Consider the following 27,245-nt stretch of genomic DNA (forward strand, 5'->3'; position numbering starts at 1 on the left):
AAGGCCTATCCGTCTCAGTTAATAGAGCCTAGCCATTCATGTCAGCTTTTGTGGGAGATGAAAGTATTGTGTATCCACACAGCAATTCACGGGACTTGAACAGATATCTCTTGAGTTGAATGAATGCAATTTTCATTTAAGGCTAAATGTATTTTGCTATATCAGTCGACACCGTGGGGTCATTTGTCTTTGAACAATCTCTTCATCCTAAAGGAAGCTGTGAAGCGGTCTCCATTGTTGCTGGTTCTGTATTTCCAGGTGTAAACATAAAACATAGGCCTACCCCATTTTGTATCTTTATTTAAGTAGGCAAGTCAGTTAAGAACAAATTATGATTTACTAATATTGGCCTAGGGACAGTGGGTTAACTGCCTTGTTCAGGGGCAGAACGACAGATCTTTGTCAGCTCAGGGATATGATTTCGCAACCTTTCGGTTAGTAGTCCAAATCTCGAACCACTAGGCTACCTGCCGCCCCCATGCAGGCTGGTTAGGTGATGTGGCTATAAGCCTACCCCATGCAGGCCGGTTGAGTGATGTTGCTATTCATCTAACTAACGTCCTATCAAGTGAGCAAGTGTCCAAGAAAATCCAGTGCTCCAACTATAATCAATCATGCTATTGTCACACGCTCCATCCGTTCAGGAATCAGGGAAGCATGGGCTCCTCCAACCTATTCCGTAAAGGGACCAGGACAAAAGCAGTGCACTACATAAGGAATAGGGGGCAGACCTACAGTACGTTCAGGAGGCAGATCTAAGAATGTTTTGTTTTTCATGAGAATTGTTTAAGTCATTTAGCAGACTCTCTTAGTTACAATAAAGAGCAAGACGTGCCACTCTGTTCTGGTCCAGCTGCGGTTTCAATAGGTCTATCATTGTAGCTCTTGACCACATGGCTGGACAGTAATTAAGATAAAACAAACTAGAGCCTGCAGGACTTACTTTTCGGAGTGTGGTGTCAAAAAAGCAGAGCATCTCTTTATCATGGACATATCTCTCCCTGTCTTTACAACCATTGCATCTATATGTTTTGACCATGACAGTAAGTTAATGGCAAGTAATTTAGTCTAATCAACTTGTTCAAAAGCCACATCATTCATTACTCGATTCAGTTGAGATCTGGAGCTTAGGGAATGTTTTTAACCAAATACAATGCGCTTAGTTTCAGAGATGTTCAGGACCAGTTTATTACTGGCTACCCATTGTAAAACAGACTGGCAGAAAGCTTAAATTGTTGTTAATCTAACTGCACTGTCCAATTTATGTTACAATTTATATTAGCTTTTACAGTGAACTAATAACATGCTATTGTTTGAGGTGAGTGCAAACGTTATGAACTTGAAAATTTATTAATAAACCAATTAGACACATTTGGGCAGTCTTGATACAACATGTCAAGAGAAATGCAATGTTTCATTGAATCAGTCTTAAACTTTGCACATACACTGTTGCCCTCTAGTGGCGAAAATCTAAATTGTGCCTAACCTGGAACAGAACATTATGGCCTTGCAATATGGCCTCTTGCATTTCAAAGATGATGAAAGTAAATGGTTGTAATTTTCTTTGTATTATCTTTTACCAGATCTAATGTGTTATATTATCCTACATTAAGTTCACATTTCCACAAAATTCAAAGTGTGTCCATATAAATGGTATCAAGAAAATGCTGATCCTTGCTTCAGGTCCTGAGCTACAAGCAGTCAGATTTGGATGTCATTTTAAGCGAGAAAAAAAAAGGGTCTCATCTTTAAGAGGTTTTAAGACATGAAGGTCAGTCAATAAGGACCATTTCAAGAACATGGAAAGTGTCTTCAACTGTCGTCTCAAAAATCATTCAGTGCTATGATGAAACTGGCTCTAATGAGGACCACCAGAGGAAAGGAAGAACCAGGGTTACCTTCGCTGCAGAGGAGAGGTTCATTACAGTTACCATCCTCAGAAATGGGAGTCCAGATAAATGCTTCACAGAGTTCAAGTAACAGACACATCTCATCATCAACTGTTCAGAGGAAACTGCGTGAATCAGGCAATGGTCGAATTGCTGCAATGAAACAACTATTAAAGGACACCAATAAGAATAAGAGACTTGCTTGGGCCAAGAAACACGAGCAATGGACATGAGACCGGTGAAAATCTGTCCTTTGGTCTGATGAGTCTAAATTTGAGATTTTTGGTTGCAACCACCATGTCTTTGTGAGATGCAGAGTAAGTGAAGCATGGAGGGGGAGGTGTGATGGTGAGGTGGTGATTTGCTGGTGACACTGTCTGTGATTTATTTCGAATTTGAGGCACACTTAACCAGCATGGCTACCACAGCATTCTGCAGGGATTCACCTTTCCCATCTGGATTGCGGGACTATAATTTTTTTTTTATAGCACAATGACCCTAAACGCACCTGCAGGCTGTGTAAGTGCTATTTGGAGTACTGCATCAGATGACCTGTCCTCCACAATCACCTGACCTCAAACCAATTGAGATGGTTTGGGATTTGTTGGACCGCCAAGATTAGAAACATGTAATATCTGATAATGTGAAGCGCCTTGTGCAAAAGTATTCATCCCCTTGACATTTTTCCTATTTGATTTATATGATTTTAAATTATTTCAATTTGGATTTCATGTAATGGATATATACAAAATAGTCAAAATTGGTGAAGTGAAATGATTTTTTTTTTGGAAAAATGGAAAAGTAGTGCATGTATATGTATTCACCCCCTTTGCTATGAAGCCCCTAAATAAGATCTGGTGTAACCTATTACCTTCAGAAGTCACATAATTAGTTAGATTCCACAGAGGTGAACTGTATTTAAGTGTCACATGATCTGTCACATGATCCCAGTATATATACACCCAGAGTCTACAACACCACTATGCAAGGGGCACCACCAAGCAAGTGGCACCATGAGGACCAAGGCGCTCTCAAAACCTTGTCAAGGACAAAGTTGTGGAGAAGTACAGATCAGGATTGGGTTATAAAAAAATATCAGAAATTTTGAACATCCCACAGAGCACCATCAAATCCATTATTTAAAAATGGAAAGAATATGGTACCACAACAAACCTCCCAAGAGAGGGTCGTCCACCAAAACTCACAGACCAGGCAAGGAGGGCATTAATCAGACCACAAAGAGAACAAAGATAGCCCTGAAGGAGATAGCCCTGAAGGAGCTGCAAAGCTCCACAGCGGAGATTGGAGTATCTGTCCACAGGACCACTTTAACCTCTTGAAACTAGGGGGCACTATTTTTTGGGGGAAAAAATAACGTTCCCAAAGTCAACCGCCTATTTCTCAGGACCAGATGCTAGAATATGCATATAATTGACAGCTTGGGATAGAAACACTCTAAAGTTTACAGAACTGTCAAAATATTGTCTGTGGGTATAACAAAACTGATATTTCAGGCAAACACCTGAGGAAAATCCAATCAGGAAGTGCCTCTTATTTTGAAACCGTTGTGTTCCTATGCATCCTTATTGGCCATTGAAAGGGATATCAACCAGATTCCTTTTTTTAACGTATTCCCTAAGGTGTCTACAGCCTTTAGACATTTGCTGTCTAACTGGGAGTCTAAGTGAACTAAATGAAAACATCCGAAGATCATCAAAGGTAAACGATTAATTTGATTGCTTTTCTGATTTTCGTGACCAAGCTTCCTGCTGCTAGCTGGACATAATTCTATGCTAGGCTATCGATAAACTTACACAAATGCTTGTCTTGCTTTGGCTGTAAAGCATAATTTCAAAATCTGAGATGACAGGTTGATTAACAAAAGGCTAAGCTATGTTTTACTATATTTCACTTTTGATTTCATGAATATGAATATTTTCGGGTAATATTTTTTGACCATTCCGCTATGCTAATTATAGTGTAGTTGATGACAATTCTCCCGGATCCAGAATCTGTGGTATGACTTACAGATTGCTGTACACCAAATTGAAGGAGTTGTAGCAGTTTTGCCTTGAAGAATGGGCAAAAAATCCCAGTGGCAAGATGTGCCAAGTTTATAGAGACATACCCCAAGAGACTTGCAGTTGCAAGTGCTTCAAAAGTTTGCACTACAAAGTATTGACTTTTGGGAGTGAATAGTTTTGCATGCTCAAGTTTTCCGTTTTTCTTGTCTTTTTATTTTTTGCATTTATTTCAGGCTAAATGTAATCTAGACTTGGTTTCCTCTATTCTAATTGCTCCTCTTTTACCCCAGCTGCCGAACTAACCCTAATTCAGATGTTTAAACATGTTTTTTTATTTATTTATCTTTATTTAACTAAGCAAGTCAGTCTTAAGAACAAATTATAATTCACAATGACAGCCTACCGGGGAACAGTGGGCTAACTGCCTTGTTCAGGGGTAGAACAATACATGTTTACCTTGTCAGCTCGAGGATTTGATCTAGCAACCTTTCAGTAACTGGTCCAACATAGTAACCACTAGGCTACCTGCCACCCCAGATGACCATCCTACCCATGCTAGATTACGGAGATATAATTTATAGATTGGTAGGTAAGGGTGCTCTCGAGTGGCTAGATGTTTTTGACCATTTAGCCATCAGATGTGCCACCAATACTCCTTATAGGACACATCACTGCACTCTATACTCTTCTGCAAACTGGTCATCTCTGTATACCCGTCGCAAGACCCACTGGTTGATGTTTATTTATAAAACCCTCTTAGGCCTCACTCCCCCCTATCTGAAATATCTACTGCAGCCTTCATCCTACACATACAGCACCTGTTCTGCCAGTCACATTCAGTTCGCTGCAGCTAGCGACTGGAATGAGCTGCAACAAAAACTCAAACTGATCTGTTTTATCTCGCATTCAAAGACTCAATCATGGAGACAATTACTGACAGTTGTGGCTGCTTTGCGTGATGTATTGAGGTCTCACCCTTCTTGCACTTTGTGCTGTTGTCTGTGCCCAACAATGTTTGAACCCTGTTTTGTATTGGTACCATGTTGTGCTGCTGCCATGCTGTGATGCTACCATGTTGTGTTGCTACCATGTTGTGCTGTTGCCATGCTGTGATGCTACCGTGTTGTGTTGCTGTCATGTTGTGTTGCTACCATGTTGTGTTGGTACCATGGTGTGCTGCTGCCATGTTGTGATGCTACCATGTTGTGTTGCTACCATGTTGTGCTGCTGCCATGCTGTAATGCTACCATGTTGTGTTGCTACCATGTTGTGCTGTTGCCATGCTGTGATGCTAGCATGTTGTGTTGCTACCATGTTGTTGTCTTGCCTCACTTCTGCTCCCAGGTGGCGCAGCGGTCTAAAGGTGTCACTGCAGACACTGGTTAGAATCCAGGCTGTATCACAACCCAGCTGTGATTGGGAGTCCCATAGGGCAGTGCACAACTGGCCCAGCATTGTTCGGGTTTGGCCGGTGTAGGTCGTCATTGTAGATAATAATTTGTTCTTAACTGACTTGCCTACTTAAAGAAAATGATAAATACAAATAAATGTTGTGTTGCTGCCATGTTATGTTGTTGTCTAAGGTCTCTCTTTATGAGGTGCTGTGTTGTCTCTCTTGTCGTGATGTGTGTTTTGTACTATATTTTCATTTAATTTGTTTGTTTTTTTCATCCCAGCCCCGGCCCTGCAGGAGGCCTTTTGCCTTTTAGTCAGCTGTCGTTGTAAATACGAATTTGTTCTTATCTGACATTTGCCTAGTTAAACAATGGTTCAAAAAATAAAATAAACAAATAAATGATCTCAGCCAATCATGGCTAGTGGGAAGGTTCCTGACTTTTTCCGGGGCTAAACCAGCTAGGCTCGTAATTTAACAATTTTATTCGTAGTTACAGATGGCATACCAGTTTGTTAGTAAGGCAAGTTCACATTTTCGATAGGGCATTTCTGCATATAAAACGCATTTTGATAAAAAAATAAGAAGTTTACATTCAAAAGGCTCTCGTGTGAAGTAGTGACCCGTGACATACGCTTAGTTTCCTGGAACGGGTCAGGTGGGAACTCTTCAAGACTGTTGGAAAAGCATTCCTCAAGAAGCTGGTTGAGAGAGTGTCAAGAGTTTGCAAAGGGTGACTAAGTTGAAGAAGCTAAAATTTAAAATATATTTTGATTTGTACAACACTTTTATGGTTACTACATGATTCCATATGTGTTATTCTATAGTTCTGATGTCTTCACTATTATTCCACAATGGAGAAAAAACTACAAATAACGAAAAACCCTTGAATGAGTAGGTGTGTCCAAACTTTTGAATGGTACTGTACGTTTTCTCGCAAGAAGTTATGGTCAATCATTTCAAAGGCTGCAATGAAATCTAACAATACAGCTCCCAGTATCTTCTTATTACTAATTTCCTTCAACCAATCATCAGTCATTTGTGTCAGTGCAGTCCGTTGAGTGCCCTTCTCTTTAAGCATGCTGAAAGTCTGCTGTCAATTTGTTTACAGAGAAATAGCATTGTACTTGGTCAAACACAATTTCTTCCAACAGTTTGCTAAGAGCTGACAGCAAACTGATAGGTCTGATGTTAGAACCAGTAAAGGCCGCTTTACCACTCTTAGCTAGTGGAATGACTTTGGCTTCCCTCCAGGCCTGAGGATAACCACCTTCCTCTAGGCTCAGATTAAAGATATGACAGATAGGAGTGGCTATAGAGTCAGCTACCATCCTCAGTAGCTTTCCATTTAAGTTGTCAATGCCAGGAGGTTTGTCATTATTGATCGATAACAATCATGCTGTTATCACCTCTCCCACACTAACTTTACAAAATTAAAACTTACAATGATTTTCTTCCATTATTCGTTTTTTTACACTATGACTGTTCGTTGTTGGCGTTTCTTGCCAAAGTCTGCCAACATCAAATGGTTTTGTGATAAATAAGCCATCTGATTCAATTACTTTAATTTGTCTTTCTGATCATAATTTAATGTAAACTACAACAACATTTTTTTCCATCATTCTTTATACTTTATTTTACCTTTATTTAACTAGGCAAGTCAGTTAAGAACAAATTCTTATTTTCAATGACAGCCTAGGAACAGTGGGTTAACTGCCTGTTCAGGGGCAGAACGACAGATTTGTACCTTGTAAGCTCGGGGGTTTGAACTTGCAACCTTCCGGTTACTAGTCCAACACTCTAACCACTAGGCTACCCTGATCTTGAATTCTTAATACAGTTTATTCTTCTTTTTGTTGAGTTCAGTCACATAATTTCTCAATTTACAGTAAGTCAGCCAGTCAGATGTGCATCCAGACTTATTATCTACTCTTTTGCCCCGTCTCTGTCAAACCTTTTCAACCGTAGTTATTTCATTCCTCATCAATCAATGGGCCCTTAACAGTTCTAACTGTCACTTTCTTAACAGGTGCATATTTATCAATAATTGGAATAAGAAATGTCTTAATATCATCAAGTGCAGCTTCTCGAGTCTAAGCTCTGTGTAGGGGTTTCTACTAAGCTATATGGAATTGTTTTAAGAATGTCATGCGAAGGATAATGTTGCACTTTAAGAATGTCATGCCAAGGATAATGTTGCTCTTTAAGAATGTCATGCCAAGGATAATGTTGCTCTTTAAGAATGTCATGCCAAGGATATTGTTGCTCTTTAAGAATGTCATGCCAAGGATAATGTTGTTCTTTAAGAATGTCATACCAAGGATAATGTTGCTCTTTAAGAATGCCATGCCAAGGATAATGTTGCTCTTTAAGAATGTCATGCCAAGGATAATGTTGCTCTTTACGAATGTCATGCCAAGGATAATGTTGCTCTTTAAGAATGTCATGCCAAGGATAATGTTGCTCTTTAAGAATGTCATGCCAAGGATATTGTTGCTCTTTAAGAATGTCATGCCAAGGATAATGTTGCTCTTTGATTTTGAATTTCAAAATGAATTTCAAAACAAATATATAACAATGTAAAAATGATTTGATTAAACATGTTATGCTTGTGTTCCTAGCGCCAACAGTGCAATAGTATCTAACAACTCACAATAATACACACATATCTACAAGTGTTAGAGAATGGAATTTAGGAAAATATAATATCAGGAAGAAGTATGTTGGAGTCTGGAGAATAATATACGTATAAACTGTATATATCTATATACATACAGTCTTATGAAAAAGTTTGGGCACCCCATCTGAGGCTGCATAATGATTTACTCTGTCGTCACAGAAAATGATCACTGTGGCATGCCATTTATTTTCTAATAAAAGCTGAGTACTGGGGTAATGTCCAGACAAATATTTTTAGTGTAGCAATATTAAGTTGTATGAAATTAAATCAGATGTGAAAAATAGACTATGCAAAAATGTGGGCACCCTTGTCATTCTGTTGATTTGAATACCTGTAACTACTTAGCACTGATTAATTGGAACACACAATTGGTTTGGTGAGCTCATTAAGGCTTGAACTTCATAGACAAGTGCATCCAATCATGAGAAAAGGTATTTGAGGTGACCAATTGCAAGTTGTTGTTCTCTTTGACTCTCATCTGCAGAGTGGCAACATGGGGGCCTCAAAACAACTCTCAAATGACCCGAAAACAAAGATTGTTCAACATTATGTTTTAGAGGAAGGCTACAAAAAGCTATCGCAGAGATTTAAGCTGTCAGTGTCCACTGTGAGGAACATTGTGAGGAAATGGAAGACCACAGGCACAGTTCTTGTTAAGGCCAGAAGTGGCTGGCCAAGTAAAATATCAGAGAGGCAAAGGGCAAAGGATGGTGAGAACGGTCAAAAACAGCCCACAGACCACCTCCAAAGACCTACAACATCATCTTGCTGCAGATGGTGTCCATGTGCATTGTTCAACAATTCAGCGCACTTTGCACAAGGAGAAGCTGTGTGGGAGAGTGATGCGGAAGAAGCCTTTTCTGCACACACACCACAAACAGAGTCGCTAGAGGTATGCAAATGCACATTTGGACAAGCCAGCTTCATTTTGGAATAAGATGCTATGGACTGATGAAACAATTATTGAGTTATTTGGCCATAACAAGGGATGTTATGCATTGCGGCAAAAGAACACAGCGTTCCAAGCAAAACACTTGCTTCCAACAGTAGAATTTGGTGGGGGTTCCACCATGCTGTGGGGCTGTGTGGCCAGTGCCGGTACTTGGAATCTTGTTAAAGTTGAGTGTCGCATGGATTCCACTCAATATCAGCAGATTCTTGGGAATAATGTTGAAGAATCAGTCACAAAGGTGAAGTTACACTGGGATATTTCAACAAGACAACGACCCCAAACACTGCTCAAAATCTACCCGGGCATTTATGCAGAGGAACAAGTACAATGTTCTGGAATGGCCATTCCAGTCCCCAGACCTGAATATCATTGAGAATCTGTGGGATGATTTGAAGTGGGCTGTCCATGCTCACCTCATTTCACTACTGAAATATTACTGTGTCCATCAGTTATTTTGATAGATCGAAATTAAATTGCTGATCCAAACACCCAATTATTTATAAATGGAAATCATGGAAATTGTCAGGGGTGCCCAAACTTTTTCATACAACTGTATATATATAATATCGGCTGCCTTCGATACTGTGAACCATCAGATCCTCCTCTCCACCCTCTCCGAGTTGGGCATCTCCGGCGCGGCCCACGCTTGGTTTGCGTCCTACCTGACAGGTCGCTCCTACCAGGTGGCGTGGCGAGAATCTGTCTCCTCACCACGCGCTCTCACCACTGGTGTCCCCCAGGGCTCTGTTCTAGGCCCTCTCCTATTCTCGCTATACACCAAGTCACTTGGCTCTGTCATAACCTCACATGGTCTCTCCTATCATTGCTATGCAGACGACACACAACTAATCTTCTCCTTTCCCCCTTCTGACGACCAGGTGGCGAATCGCATCTCTGCATGTCTGGAAGACATATCAGTGTGGATGACGGATCACCACCTCAAGCTGAACCTCGGCAAGACGGAGCTGCTCTTCCTCCCGGGAAGGACTGCCCGTTCCATGATCTCGCCATCACGGTTGACAACTCCATTGTGTCCTCCTCCCAGAGCGCTAAGAACCTTGGTGTGATCCTGGACAACACCCTGTCGTTCTCAACCAACATCAAGGCGGTGGCCCGTTCCTGTAGGTTCATGCTCTACAACATCCGCAGAGTACGACCCTGCCTCACACAGGAAGCGGCGCAGGTCCTAATCCAGGCACTTGTCATCTCCCGTCTGGATTACTGCAACTCGCTGTTGGCTGGGCTCCCTGCCTGTGCCATTAAACCCCTTCAACTCATCCAGAACGCCGCAGCCCGTCTGGTGTTCAACCTTCCCAAGTTCTCTCACGTCACCCCGCTCCTCCGTTCTCTCCACTGGCTTCCAGTTGAAGCTCGCATCCGCTACAAGACCATGGTGCTTGCCTACGGAGCTGTGAGGGGAACGGCACCTCAGTACCTCCAGGCTCTGATCAGGCCCTACACCCAAACAAGGGCACTGCGTTCATCCACCTCTGGCCTGCTCGCCTCCCTACCACTGAGGAAGTACAGCCCCGCTCAGCCCAGTCAAAACTGTTCGCTGCTCTGGCCCCCAATGGTGGAACAAACTCCCTCACGACGCCAGGACAGCGGAGTCAATCACCACCTTCCGGAGACACCTGAAACCCCACCTCTTTAAGGAATACCTAGGATAGGATAAGTATCCCCCCCCTTTTAAGATTTAGATGCACTATTGTAAAGTGACTGTTCCACTGGATGTCATAAGGTGAATGCACCAATTTGTAAGTCGCTCTGGATAAGAGCGTCTGCTAAATGACTTAAATGTAATGTAATAATATAATATATATATATATACATATATTGTATATCTAAATATACAGTTGAAATAGGAAGTTAACATAGACTTAGGTTGGAGTCATTAAAACTCGTTTTTCAACCACTCCACAATTAATTTGTGAACAAACTATAGATTTGGCAAGTCGTTTAGGACATCTACTTCGTGCACGACACAATAAACTTTTCCAGCAATTGTTTACTGACATATTATTTCACTTATAATTCACTGTATCACAATTCCAGTGGGTCAGAAGTTTACATACACTATGTTGACTGTGCTTTTTAAACAGCTTGATCATTTCCAGAAAATTATGTCATGACTTTAGAAGCTTCTGATAGGCTAATTGACATCATTTGAGTCAATTGGAGGTGTACCTGTGGATGTATTTCAAAGCCTACCTTCGAACTCAGTGCCTCTTTGCTTGACATCATGGGAAAATCAAAAGAAATCAGCCAAGACCTCAGAAAATAAATTGTAGACCCCCACAATTCTGGTTCATCCTTGGGAGCAATTTCCAAATGCCTGAAGGTACCACGTTCATCTGTACAAACAATAGTATGCAAGTATAAACCCCATGGGACCACGCAGCCTTCATACTACTCAGGAAGGAATAGCCTTCTGTCTCCTAGAGATGAACATACTTTGATAAACGTGCAAATCAATCACCAGAACAATAGCAAAGGACATTGTGAAGATGCTGGAGGAAACAGGTACAAAAGTGTCTATATCCACAGTAAAACGAGTCCTACATCGACATAACCTGAAAGGCTGCTCAGCAAGGAAGAATCCACTGCTCCAAAACCACTTAAGAAAGACAGACTACAGTTTGCAACTGCACATGGGGACAAAGATCATACTTTTTGAGAAATGTCCTCTGGTCTGATGAAACAAAAACAAAAATCGAACTATTTAGGCATAATGACCATCATTATGTTTGGAGGAAAAAGGGGGGGGGGACGCAAGCTGAAGAACAACATCCCAACCATGAAGCACGGGGGTAGCAGCATCATGTTGTGGGGGTGCTTTGCTGCAGGAGGCACTGGTGCACTTCACAAAATAGATGGCTTCATGAGGAACGGCAATTTTGTGGATATATTGAAGCAACATCTCAAGACATCAGTCAGGAAGCTAAAGGTTGGTCGCAAATGGGTCTTCCAAATGGACAATGACCCCAAGCATACTTCCAACATTGTGGCAAAATGGCTTAAGGAAAACAAAGTCAAGGTATTGGAGTGGCCATCACAATGCCCTGACCTCAAAGCCATAGAAAGTTTGTGGGCAGAACTGAAAAAGTGTGTTCGAGCAAGGAGGCCTACAAACCTGACTCAGTTACACCAGCTCTGTCAGGAGCAATGGGCCAAAATTCACCCAAATTATCGTGGGAAGCTTTCTCTTTCTTTCTCTCTCTCGGAGGACCTGAGCCCTAGGACCATGCCCCAGGACTACCTGACATGATGACTCCTTGCTGTCCCCAGTCCACCTGGCCATGCTGCTGCTCCATGTTCCTAGGGCTCAGGTCCTCCGAGAGAGAGAAAGAAAGAGAGAAGGAGAGAATTAGAGAACGCACACTTAGATTCACACAGGACACCGAATAGGACAGGAGAAGTACTCCAGATATAACAAACCGACCCTAGCCCACCGACACATAACCTACTGCAGCATAAATACTGGAGGCTGAGACAGGAGGGGTCAGGAGACACTGTGGCCCCATCCGAGGACACCCCCGGACAGGGCCAAAAAAGACAAACGAATTGTCCGGTTGGAATATTATTGAAGATGTATGATAAAAACATCCTAAAGATTGATTTTATACATTGTTTGACATGTTTCTACGAAGTGTAATGGAACTGTTTTGACTTTTTGTCTGAACTAAGTGCCCGCGTCTTGTGAATTTGGACATGTGAACTAAACGCGTGAACAAAACAGAGTTATATGGACATAAATTATGCACTTTATCGAACAAAACAAACATTTATTGTGGAACTTGGATTCCTGGGAGTGCATTCTGATGAAGATCGTCAAAGGTAAGTGAATATTTATAACACTATTACTGAGTTTTGTGACACCTCTCCTTGCTTGGAAAATGGCTGTATGTTTGTCTGTGGCTAGACACTGACCTAACATAATTGCATGGTGTGTTTTTACCGTAAAACGTTTTTTAAATCAGACACTATGGCTGGATTAACAAGAAGTGTATCTTTAAAATGGTGTATAATACTTGTATGTTTGAGGAATTTTAATTATGAGATTTCTGTTGTTTTGAATTTGGCACCCTGCAATTTCACTGGCTGTTGGCGAGGTGGGATGCTACCGTCCCACATATCCCAGAGAAGTTAAAATGACCAGTGTTCCGTTATTAACATGACCAGTGTTCCTGGTCTATGTGCATAAGCAGCAGCCTCTAAGGTGCAGGGTTGAGTAAAAGGGTGCATGCATCTGTTTATGTACTGTACATGTGCACCACACTGAGGTTTCAACTCAGGTTGCATGGCCTTAACTTATGTATGGAATACTATGTGATAAGTGGGTGTGTAACAGTATACAAAGTATGCTAATGTTCTGGTGTGAATGCATCTGGGCGGTGGTGTAAAGTACTTAAGTAAAAATACTTGAAAGTACTACTTCTGTGGTATCTGTACATTACTTTACTATTTTAGATTTTTGGCTCCTTTTACTTCACTACATTCGGAAATAAAATGTACTTTTTACTTAATTACATTTTCCTTGACACCCAAAAGTACTTGTTACATTATGACAGGAACATTGTCCAAGCCACACACTTATCAAGAGAGCATCCCTGGTCATCCCTACTGCCTCTGATATGGCCGACTCACTAAACACAAATGCTTGGTTTGTGAATTATGTTGGAGCCCCCTGGCTATCTATCTATCTATCTATCTATCTATCTATCTATCTATCTATCTATCTATCTATCTATCGTCAATAAAAAAATAGGAAAAAAAGAATGGTGCCGTTTGGTTTAAACTTTTGAAATAATTTATACTTTTTCTCTGACAATTTAGTACTTTTTCCACTACTGGATGTGGCTGGGGTTTATACAATTTAGACAAGTGTGTCTGAGTAAGTGTCTGATATTTATTTAAAAAATGTATTTGGGCACTACGATCAATGATCGGCTATGAAAAGCCAACTGACATTTACTCCTGAGGTGCTGACTTGTTGAACCTTCAACAACTACTGTGATTATTATTATTTGACCCTGCTGGTCATCTATGAACATTTGAAAATCTTGGCCATGTTCTGTTATAATCTCCACCCGGCACAGCCAAAAGAGGAATGGCCACCCCACATAGCCTGGTTCCTCTCTAGGTTTCTTCTTAGGTTTTGTCCTTTCTAGGAAGTTTTTCCTTTCTACACCTGCATTGCTTGCTGTTTGGTGGTTAAGGCTGGGTTTCTGTACAGCACTTTGATATATCAGCTGATGTAAGAAGGGCTATATAAATAAATTTGATTTGATTTACCTGGAATTTTTCCTTATTGTAAGCTACTACTTTCACCACTTTTAGTCTTAATCTTTACTTCACTACTCACTGTTTAGCACATGACCTCACATGTGGATCCTTAAAGATATGAGTGTGGTTAAAGCTTAAGAGGGTGTGAACAATGCTGAATGGGTGTAGACAAAGGAGTGCTCTCCAGTAGGTACCAAAACATTCAATGGCCCTTTTCTCAAAAGTGAGTTTACAAGTTGATCCACTTTCAAAGCATAATTACTTTCCCATTGTTCCTCAAATGCAGTGGATGATAGACCATTTTGTAGCTCTGTCTCTATTTCCATCCAATGTGAAAAACAATTTAAAATGTTTCTACTTAAGACTGATTTGAGCTGGTCAGTCACATATAATATGGTGCAAGCACCCATTTTAACACAAAGAGACCATTTAGGAGTGATGATTTAATTTATATTCTTCACTGATTACACTTGAAAGCATTGATCCCCCCCCCCCCCCCCCCAAAAAATATAATTTAAATGTTGCAATTGAATATTCATTCAATCAAATTAATGTAAGACGGAATTGGTATTTAAAGCACAATGGTCATAGCAAATTACTTTTAGATTGAACAAGGGCAAGGAATTAACATTTTAGAATAACTAAGGGTAATAATGAAGGTGAATAATGAATATAAATTACATAAAAAGTTAATGGCTCATCCATTATATATCAACACGTGATGAATTACCGATACAGATTACAGTTATTTTATGATCATGATGAATTACCGATACAGATTACGGTTATTTTATGATCATGATGAATTACCGATACAGATTACGGTTATTTTATGATCATGATGAATTACCGATACAGATTACGGTTATTTTATGATCATGATGAATGACCGATACAGATTACGGTTATTTTATGATCATGATGAATGACCTATACATACTATGGAACAGATTAATTCACTACAAAGCAGTTTATAGCTAGATATCTGATGAAGAATTGATAGTTATTTCCAGACATTCCTCTCTGACAGGGAGTAGATCCAGTTATTACCAGACATTCCTCTCTGACAGGGAGTAGATCCAGTTATTACCAGACATTCCTCTCTGACAGGGAGTAGATCCAGTTATTACCAGACATTCCTCTCTGACAGGGAGTAGATCCAGTTATTACCAGACATTCCTCTCTGACGGGGAGTTGATATAGTTATTTCCAGACATTCCTCTCTGACAGGGAGTAGATCCAGTTATTTCCAGACATTCCTCTCTGACAGGGAGTAGATCCAGTTATTTCCAGACATTCCTCTCTGACAGGGAGTAGATCCAGTTATTACCAGACATTCCTCTCTGACGGGGAGTTGATATAGTTATTTCCTGACATTCCTCTCTGATGTGGAATTGATCCAGTTATTACCAGACATTCCTCTCTGACAGGGAGTAGATCCAGTTATTTCCAGACATTCCTCTCTGACAGGGAGTAGATCCAGTTATTACCAGACATTCCTCTCTGACAGGGAGTAGATCCAGTTATTACCAGACATTCCTCTCTGACAGGGAGTAGATCCAGTTATTTCCAGACATTCCTCTCTGACAGGGAGTAGATCCAGTTATTTCCAGACATTCCTCTCTGACAGGGAGTAGATCCAGTTATTACCAGACATTCCTCTCTGACAGGGAGTAGATCCAGTTATTTCCAGACATTCCTCTCTGACAGGGAGTAGATCCAGTTATTTCCAGACATTCCTCTCTGACAGGGAGTAGATCCAGTTATTACCAGACATTCCTCTCTGACAGGGAGTAGATCCAGTTATTTCCAGACATTCCTCTCTGACAGGGAGTAGATCCAGTTATTACCAGACATTCCTCTCTGACAGGGAGTAGATCCAGTTATTACCAGACATTCCTCTCTGACAGGGAGTAGATCCAGTTATTTCCTGACATTCCTCTCTGACAGGGAGTAGATCCAGTTATTACCAGACATTCCTCTCTGACAGGGAGTAGATCCAGTTATTACCAGACATTCCTCTCTGACAGGGAGTAGATCCAGTTATTACCAGACATTCCTCTCTGACAGGGAGTAGATCCAGTTATTTCCTGACATTCCTCTCTGACAGGGAGTAGATCCAGTTATTACCAGACATTCCTCTCTGATGTGGAATTGATCCAGTTATTACCAGATATTCCTCTCTGATGGGGAGTTGATATAGTTATTTCCTGATATTCCTCTCTGATGGGGAGTAGATCCCGTTATTTCGAGACATTCTTCTTCGTCTCTTCTCTCAATTTCCTACCAAATGCAAGGCTTATGAATATTATATAGTCCCTGTTAAGATGGAATGAAAGATCAGTGTTTTAATGGATAGGCCTATTTTAATCTCCCACATGAATACTTTAGTATGCAGGAAATTATTGTTCTATACCAGTGACTATGATTACTTCTGTTTAATAATCTCTGTCAATCCTGAAAATGCTCACTTGCTTAGTGCTGTGTCTCGCTGAGAAGGTTCATTAGTTACACATCTTTGTTATCTTGGTTGGGTAAAAAAGGGAGAAAAAAATGTTTTTGAATGCAATAAAGTAAGGTTAACTAAAGTATCATATTTTAAGTGAGGGGGAATAGCGAGTAGATTTAAATGACAAGTTATGTTACCACGGAATCTAGTGTCTGTATAGTTTGGTAAACATATTCTAACGTGCATATATTTCTCCATACTTAGGACTTGTAAGGCTTTTCATAAAAGGATCAACCAGTTGTGGCCACAGGGGAAGTCAATCAGTTCAACCCTGTATGTTACTGTACCACTAATAGTGGCACTGGTCAACATAAGGTCAAAACCTAACATAAACACAACCAACACTGGTCAACATAAGGTCAAAACCTAACTTAACCACAACCAACACTGGTCAACATAAGGTCAAAACCTAACATTGGTAAAGTAGACATTCCTCTCTGAGGGGCGTAATCCAGCTATTACCAGATATTCCGGGTTATTACCAGCGGGTCGAGAGTTTCAAGTTCCTTGGTGTCCACATCACCAACAAACTATCTTTGTCCAAACACACCAAGAGAGTCGTGAAGAGAGGACAACAACGCCTTTTCCCCCTCAGGAGACTGAAAAGATTTGGCATGGGTCCCCAAATCCTCAAAAAGTTCTACAGCTGCACCATCGAAAGCACCCTGTCCGGTTGCATCGCCGCCTGGTATGGCAACTGCTCGGCATCCGACCATAGGACGCTACAGAGGGTGGCGCGTACATCCCAGTAAATCACTGGGGCCAAGCTTCCTTGGAAATCAGGCTGAGGCTTCTAAGCAACAGGACCACAGGTTAATAGTCCGACTGACTATTAACCATAAATCCGTTGTCACAAACAATTTAGATAAACACCTGCTCACGAGCATCACTAACTGTTTTCCCTTCAATGGCCAAATTAAAACGGCAGCTAGCGCCCTGACTTCACATTCTTCTAGCAAAGAACCTTTAAATGCTAATATTATAAGCTCACACGCATAGTATGATAAAGCTGACAAGCTTATTATAAACTGTGAAGTTTTAAGAGTTTCTCCTATTAGTTATCAGTGGAGGCATTAAATTGCATCCCTGTGCGAGTAGAATGTTTCTGAGTTAAATTCTGTAGGAAAAAGAGATTATTTTGGCTGCATTTGACAGTATTATATACAGTGCTGTAGTGATGGTTTTGTCAGTGAGGGAAAGGAAAGTGATGCACAGGTGGGTTTGTGGAGAGTGTTATCTGTTGTAGCTGGAATACATGGTGTATAGGGATGATCCAGCCATCCTGTCCTACAGAGACTAACCACACCACTGCTGTGTACTTAATCATCCTGTCATCTGTTTTGCAGTGATCAGACAGGCATCGCCTGACAGAAATCTCCATAGACTCTCAAACTCACACTACAATTAGACACTTGGATCAAAAGAGAACTAGCAAGCACTTAGTTGGTATATTAACAACTTGATATAAACCCCTTAAGGTCAATGTCTGCACCCCACACCCCACAAAAATCTAATTAGCATCATTAAGCTAAAGATATCTGTTCTTCTGCATTGTGTGCATCTCAATCCACCTCATCCCCCGATGTCGCACTTCCGCATATGTAGAGACAGGTGACAGAGCTAGAGCGGTATTTGTCAGACCATGAACATTCTCAAAAAATCGGTCTTCTCACAAAATCTTCGGTAGCGTCCGAACGGTTTGGACTAGAAACTACTATGACCTCAATTGAAAGATGAGACTCTCAAGGAACACTATGGTGTTCTCCGTTTTGCTCTACAACCCTCACAACCGTCTTGATACTTGTCTGAGTCGATACAGACGATCTACCAGCTTCTGTCTGTAGCGTTTGAATAGTTTTGGCAAAACACTATTATGACCCCTCTGTGGAAAACCGAGACTCTCACGAACACGTGCATGTCGGTTTTGCTCTCGGATGACCACGGGCTTAAAGGGTCTGAATTCTTGAAATGACATGTTTTATGGTTTTTTAAATGTACTGTTTATGCTTTGTCATTATGGGGTATTGTGTGTAGATTGATGAGGGTGGGAATTATTTAATCCATTTTAGAATAATGCTGTAACGTAATAAAATGTGGAAAAAGCCAAAGGGGTATATATGAAGATTAAGTTTAGTCCAGTTCCAAAAACAAGTGGTTAAATGCATGGAAAATACGTACAGTATATATATATATATATATATCTTTCTTTTATCTCTCAGATATAGGACAGACACTTCGGAACAAACTTACTTCAGATGTTTTTTGGGGGGGCGATCTGTTGTTCCATGGAGTGATTCTGTTACTCAATGCATTTGTATGGGCTAATAGCAGTAATGCCCAAACTAACTTATTAATTTACATGTTTGTATTTTTGTTGATACTTCAAGGGGTCTTAAAATGCTAAATCAAATAGCAAAATTATCCTTGGTATGACCTTCTTAAACAGGCCTTAAACTGGGCTCAGACTCTTATGATATATTGACCTCACCTTGATATATTAACACCTTGTTATATTAACACATTGATATATTAACACCTTGATATATTAACACATTGATATATTAACACCTTGATATATTAACACCTTGAATTATTAACACATTGATATATTAACACCTTGTTATATTAACACATTGATATATTAACACCTTGATATATTAACACATTGATATATTAACACCTTGATATATTAACACCTTGTTATATTAACACCTTGATATATTAACACCTTGATATATTAACACATTGATATATTAACACCTTGAATTATTAACACCTTGATATATTAACACCTTGATATATTAACACCTTGACATATTAACACCTTGGTATATTAACACCTTGAATTATTAACACCTTGATATATTAACATCTTGATATATTAACACCTTGGTATATTAACACCTTGAATTATTAACACCTTGATATATTAACATCTTGATATATTAACACCTTGGTATATTAACACCTTGAATTATTAACACCTTGATATATTAACATCTTGATATATTAACACCTAGTGGTTAGAGCGTTGGACTAGTAACTGGAAAGGTTGCAAGTTCAAACCCCCGAACTGACAAGGTACAAATCTGTCGTTTTGCCCCTGAACAGGCAGTTTACCCACTGTTCCCAGGCCGTCATTGAAAATAAGAATTTGTTCTTAACTGACTTGCCTAGTTAAATATAGGTAAAATAAAAGAAAAATTTTAAAAAATTAACACCTTGATATATTAACACCTTGATATATTAACACCTTGTTATATTAACACATTGAATTATTAACACCTTGATATATTAACACCTTGATACATTAACACCTTGATATAATAACACCTTGATATATTAACACCTTGATATTTTAACACCTTGATACATTAACACCTTGATATTTTAACACCTTGATACATTAACACCTTGATATAATAACACCTTGATATATTAACACCTTGATATTTTAACACCTTGATACATTAACACCTTGATATATTAACACCTTGATATTTTAACACCTTGATACATTAACACCTTGATATATTAACACCTTGATATGTTAACACCTTGATATATTAACACCTTGATATGTTAACACCTTGATACATTAACACCTTGATATATTAACACCTTGATATTTTAACACCTTGATACATTAACACCTTGATATATTAACACCTTGATATTTTAACACCTTGATACATTAACACCTTGATATATTAACACCTTGATATGTTAACACCTTGATATATTAACACCTTGATATTTTAACACCTTGATACATTAACACCTTGATACATTAACACCTTGATACATTAACACCTTGATATATTAACACCTTGACATGTTAACACATTGACATATTATCATAGCGCTCTGGTCAAAAGTATTACACTATAAAGCGAATAGAGTGCAATTTGGGATGCAGACAATGTTATGTTAGGCCCTGCATCAAATCTAGTCCATCAGATCTTCACTCGCCTAATGTTGTTATAGTAGATATACCTACTGTATAACATCAGACCCAGCACAGCCAGCAAATCCATTAACGTTGACTTGTCAGTCAACATGGTGGGTGTGACGTGAGGCAGACATAAAGCCATAAACACTGATCGTCATACTGCACAAGACCGCCACTCTCTCGGGGATATCAGAATTTCAGTACTTTAAATTTGGTCAATAGATGATTGCATTTTAATCGTGTTCTCATGCGTCACTCGTGCTGCATTGGTTCCCCTTGATTAACCTTATTCTCTGGACCATATATTTTGGCCACATTAAGCAGAACATAGTTAGTGAGGCTTTGCTCTGTGAATTTTATGCTGGTCTCAATTATTCACTGATGGTGCAGCTGGCTAACAGCTGGCAGCCTCTGTCTGTATAATCTCTAAATGCAGCTGTGCTGGAACAGGCGACATGCTAACCTAATTAGCCATGTTGTCTCTGTGGAGAAATTGGAAGCCTAAGGGTTTCCTGGATCAATGTTGCACTGCCTTGTTCATTCATTCCCTCTCCCTCTCCCATCATAGGAATCAAAGATACAACGATACGCTGAACCCCCCCAAAAAAAAGAAACGCAACGTGCAAAGTGTTGTAATGTAACAAAATGTGTGAAAAAAATCAATGGGTCCAAACACTTCCCGAATGTACCGTTTTGTAAAACAGCTGATTGAAACTAACATTGTGTGTTAGACATTTGATCAGTGTTATTTCTTGAAAGTTGCTGGTTTAAAATACAATCTACACAGGATCTTCTAATCAGCAGGTTTGTATGGGTGGGAGTTTCGGCTTGCCTGGTGACATCACCATTGGTAGATTGGTTTATAGAACAATAAGAAACAGAATTCCAAACCTAGATGGCCGTAATCACCACCAGACACACATGGCTAACTTGATGGGTTATTGTCACGCCCTGGTCGAAGTATGTATGTTTGTCTTCATTTATTTGGTCAGGCCAGAGTGTGACATGGGTTTATTTTGTGGTGTGTTTTTGTATTGTGGTTTTAGTAGGTATCGAGATTGTGGCTGAGTAGGGTTGTCTAGGAAAGTCTATGGTTGCCTTGAGGCGGTTCTTAATCAGAGGCAGGTGATTTTCGTTGTCTCTGATTGGGAACCATATTTAGGCAGCCATATTCTTTCAGTGTTTTGTGGGTGATTGTTCCTGTCTTTGTGTTTGCACCAGATAGGGCTGTTACGGTTTTCATTATTTCATTTAGTTATTTTTGTAGTTTCTGTATGTATAGTTTGTCCTTCATTAAAATATCATGAATCATCACGCTGCATTTTGGTCCGATCCTTGTTCTACCTCTTCGTCAGAGGAGGAGATAGAAGAGAGCATTACAGTTATGTAATAATCTGGCAAAGTGGAGCCTTTTTTTAGACATGTAGCTAGCAAGCTATGATACGCTGAGCAAGCTAGCTACATGTCTAAGAAAAGGCTCCACTTTGCCAGATTATTACATAACCCATCAAGTTAGCCATGTGTGTCTGGTGGTGATTACGGCCATCTATTGTATTTCACGAACATGGCTAGACAATAGTGATCCATCCACTTAGCTAGATGTGGCTGGGGGGGGGGCAATTTTATTTTGATATTGCTACTATGCAAATATGTCACCATTCCACTGTACAGTTTACACCTTCTGTATCCTGTGCATGTGACAACTCAACCTTTTATTTCATAAAGTGTGTGTTTACCAGAGACGGTAATGTGAAGAACAACATGACCTGCACCAAAATCCGATTAGGATAAAGGCCAAAGACTAGTTTTTCCTTATTGTAGGCTATTACTTTCACCACTTTAAGTCTTGAAATCTTTGGTTGTTTACTACAACACTCTGCTTAGCACATGGCCTCCCATGTGAATCCTTAAAGAGATGGGTGGGGCTAAGGATTTAGAGGGTCTGAACAATGCTGATTGGATGTAGACAAGGAAGAGCTCTCCAGTAGCTGTACCAAAACATTCAAGGACCAATTTCTCAAGTGTGGGGTTACAAGTTTATCAACTTTCAAAGCACAATTACTTTCCCGATGTTCCCTCAACTGCAGTGTATGATATACCACTTTCTAGCTCAGAGACTCTACTTTTATCCAATGTAAAAAACACCATTTCAAATTTTGCAACGTAAGACTGAATCAAGGTGGACGATCACTTGTATGGATGATGACTTGCTTGCACCCCTCTTTGTCACTGTCGCAGTCATACCAATTGCATTGCGGTATGGTTGAAATGCAGTATGGTTGAAATGCAGTATAGTTGAAATGCAGTATGGTTGCATTGCAATATGGTTGAAATGCAGTATGGTTGCATTGCGGAATGGTTGAAATGCAGTATGGTTGCATTGCGGTATGGTTGAAATGCAGTATGGTTGCATTGCGGAATGGTTGAAATGCAGTATGGTTGAAATGCAGTATGGTTGAAATGCAGTATGGTTGCATTGCGGAATGGTTGAAATGCAGTATGGTTGCATTGCGATATGGTTGAAATGCAGTTTGGTTGCATTGCGGTATGGTTGAAATGCAGTATGGTTGCATTGCGATATGGTTGAAATGCAGTATGGTTGCATTGCGGAATGGTTGAAATGCAGTATGGTTGCATTGCGGAATGGTTGAAATGCAGTATGGTTGAAATGCAGTATGGTTGCATTGCGGTATGGTTGAAATGCAGTATGGTTGAAATGCAGTATGGTTGCATTGCGGTATGGTATTCATGTCGATTGAAAATGGATTCATGCATTATCAGTTTATTCAGCAATTACAACCATCAATCTTTCTCCCATCCTCAGCATAGCCCAGAAACATTATTACATGCTCATGGGAACATGTGGAACATTCTCTGATCTGATGTGGGCAGACCGTTTTAGTGCCACAGTAAATATGGATAATGAACCAGTCATTTGCATTCTCAAAACTCGTATTATCCAATTTTTAAAAAATCAACTGAGGTTCTGACAACTCAGCAGACTAGCATTGTGCCTTAGTTTCACTCTGTTTGTCTCTGTTCTTTCTCTGTTTCTCTCTGTTCTTTCTCTGTTTCTCTCTGTTCCTTCTCTGTTTCTCTCTGTTTCTCTGTTTCTCTCTGTTTCTCTGTTTCTCTGTTTCTCTGTTTCTCTGTTTCTCTCTGTTTCTCTGTTTCTTTGTTTCTCTGTTTCTCTCTGATTCTCTGTTTCTCTCTGTTTCTGTTTCTTTGTTTCTCTGTTTCTCTCTGTTTCTCTCTGTTTCTCTGTTTCTCTCTGTTTCTCTGTTTCTTTGTTTCTCTGTTTCTGTGTTTCTCTCTGTTTCTGTGTTTCTCTGTTTCTCTCTGTTTCTGTGTTTCTCTGTTTCTCTCTGTTTCTTTGTTTCTCTGTTTCTCTGTTTCTTTGTTTCTCTGTTTCTGTGTTTCTCTCTGTTCTTTCTCTGTTTCTCTCTGTTCCTTCTCTGTTTCTCTGTTTCTCTCTGTTCCTTCTCTGTTTCTCTCTGTTTCTCTGTTTCTCTCTGTTTCTCTGTTTCTCTCTGTTCCTTCTCTGTTTCTCTCTGTTTCTCTGTTTCTCTCTGTTTCTCTGTTTCTCTCTGTTCCTTCTCTGTTTCTCTGTTTCTCTCTGTTCCTTCTCTGTTTCTCTCTGGTTCTATGTTTCTCTCTGTTCCTTTTCTGTTTCTCTGTTTCTCTCTGTTTCTCTGTTTCTCTCTGTTCTTTCTCTGTTTCTCTCTGTTCCTTCTCTGTTTCACTGTTTCTCTCTGTTCCTTTTCTGTTTCTCTCTGTTTCTCTGTTTCTCTCTGTTCTTTCTCTGTTTCTCTCTGTTTCACTCTGTTTCTCTCTGTTCTTTCTCTGTTTCACTCTGTTTCACTCTGTTTCTCTCTGTTCTTTCTCTGTTTCTCTCTGTTCTTTCTCTGTTTCTCTCTGTTCTTTCTCTGTTTCACTCTGTGTGCCTTTCAACTTGGTGTTGTTTCAGATGGAGCGAGGGAGGGAGGAGATGATGGTTGTGTCATTGGTCCGACCCCTGCCTGCTATAAAGCTCCCCGTGATCAGCCTTCCCCGGTGGTGGGTCACCAACATGTAATGAACAGACAGGCCACGGCACTATTTGGGAAAAATGCCCACTTTCAACAGCGTCTGGAAACGTCCAGAGCAATGTGCTAAATTATTGGGGTCACTGACTCCACCTGCTCGCTTGATTTGTCTGTGGACACACAAGCGTTCTTTTGACATTGAAGGACATCATTCTAGCACAAGGACTGTAAATTATCAACATCTTAACCGACTCCAAGAGCCAGTGCAGCTTGCATTGCACGAATGCGACCCAAATGGCACCCTATTCCCTACATAGTGCACTACATTTGACCAGGACCCTAGTCAAAACCAGTGCACTAAATAGGGTAAAGGGTGCCATTTGGGAGGCACCCCATGAAAACACTGGGTTTTACTACAGAATCCTCACTGATGCAAAGCACGGCAGTAATAAACACATCTAAGGTTTATAGACATTAATGTTGTTAGGATGATTACATTATATTAATTAAAATTGTGTCGTTACCTTTCTGTTGAGACAGCAGCTTAGTTTGATAAGGTTAGAAGGTGTTCAGGTTTTAGTTCTGTGAGGTGTCTTAACAGGACGACATACGAGCTTGGCGGTGTGGTTTTAAACAGGCGCGGGCGTCCTCCGAGTTACACCGTTGCAGCTAATCAGACTAATGAGGCAAAGATTGCAGCAGTAATCAGGGATCATTAGCTTTATGAGTATTTATTATCAGTGGCATGGAAATAATCAAGAAGTGGATGCTGCTGCACACAGACAGGCAGACAGCACACAGACACAAAGGAGAGGGTTGTCACAATCAGTTTATTAATGACCGGCTGTCACAGGAGCCAACACAACTCAAGAACCAAAGGTCATCCATCACTGTTGGGCCCTGACACCTGGAAGATAGATCTACTTCTCCCTGTGTTTGACCTGGATGTTCTACATTTCAAAGCCAAAGCACAAAACGAGTTGCAGTTCAGATTGTCGTGTAGGTTGTAGCTGCCTGAACCCCAAGGCCTTCCATCTCTCCTTCTTTTAGTGTGTGTGTGTGTGGCAGAGAAGACTGAATATGCAAAGAAGAGTCTATTTGTTTGCCTTGGGTTCCAAACCATGGCTCATCTTGTTTTGCCTCTAAGCAGTGTAGCATGCTGGTTCCAGCCAGTTCTGAGACTAGTAAAGAATCATATGCTTCCATTGAGCTTTTCCTTCATCTTTTTCTCCTTTTTCTCTCTATTTTGAAGTGATGTCATGCTTGTTATGAACCAAATTACATACACAAGCCTGTCAGTGCATCGTCGTTTGCAGCTGTTTGAAAGGCAGTTTGTGTTTTCAGGTGAAAATTGGTTTTAGAGAGCTGGATTTATTTTCTGGTGGATGATGTTACAATTTCTCTGGCAAATATTACACATTATTCCGCTAGCAGAGATTGAAACCATGTACATGTAAATCTCTGTCTCTGTCTCTGTCTCTCTATCTCCCTCTTTCTCTTTCTCTCTCTGTCTCTCTGTCTCTGTCTCTGTCTCTGTCTCTGTCTCTGTCTCTGTCTCTGTCTCTCTCTCTCTCTCTCTCTCTCTCTCTCTCTCTCTCTCTCTCTCTCTCTCTCTCTCTGTCTCTGTCTCTGTCTCTGTCTCTGTCTCTGTCTCTGTCTCTCTCTCTCTCTCTCTCTCTCTGTCTCTGTCTCTCTCTCTTTCTCTCCCTCTCTGTCTCTCCCTCTCTCTCTCTCATGTAAGAAATAGTATAATCAGAAGAAATGTCCATGGTTTGCTCCATTTGATTCCCCTCAGGAACTCAAATCTTTGCATGGTGGTGTACTGAGCTCCTAGGGACAGTATGCTACATGAGTTTGATCTATTTGCAACTTGATATCACTTGGCTGAATGGATTATTGGCGCTGCGTATCTGTTTAACCCTCTGGGAACATGTACCTGTTTCCAAAACAGAGTTTTAATCCTTCATGTGCTTGTTATTCACCCAATGTTCACAGGTCTCATGGACCCACAACGTTATAGAGTTTCTAAAACAATACAGCCTTAACATTTAGGTTAAAAAATACTTCATATTTAGATCTAGACTTATATCAGTTACAAGCAATACAGACATCATACATGGTTAATATTTGCCATTTACCTGCTAGATCACATTTATCAATAAAAGCGCTATTTGTTTAAAGAAAAATGTAAATCATATTGAACAAATATAAATGAGACAAGGTTTTCATCACTATTGATGTTTATTGCTTTGAACTGAACAAATTGGTAGGACACATTTTACATACAGTATTTTATGGAAATGATAAATGAGCCACATTGAACACAAATTCTTCATCTTCCAAAGTTGAAGACGTTCTTTCCACACTAGCTTCTCTCTCTGCAAAAATTATTCATTAGGCCTTCTGCGCTGAGATTATTTTTTGCCATACTGATTGATTGTGGTAAGGAGCCACACATGCAAAGCTATTTATTTGTTGTGTTCCTCCCCCAATTTACACATGGCTGGGGTAGACTGTGGCAAAAAACTGCATTTT

The sequence above is a fragment of the Oncorhynchus gorbuscha genome, linkage group LG13 (genome assembly GCF_021184085.1).
Source record: "Oncorhynchus gorbuscha isolate QuinsamMale2020 ecotype Even-year linkage group LG13, OgorEven_v1.0, whole genome shotgun sequence".
NCBI classification, from domain to species: domain Eukaryota; kingdom Metazoa; phylum Chordata; class Actinopteri; order Salmoniformes; family Salmonidae; genus Oncorhynchus; species Oncorhynchus gorbuscha.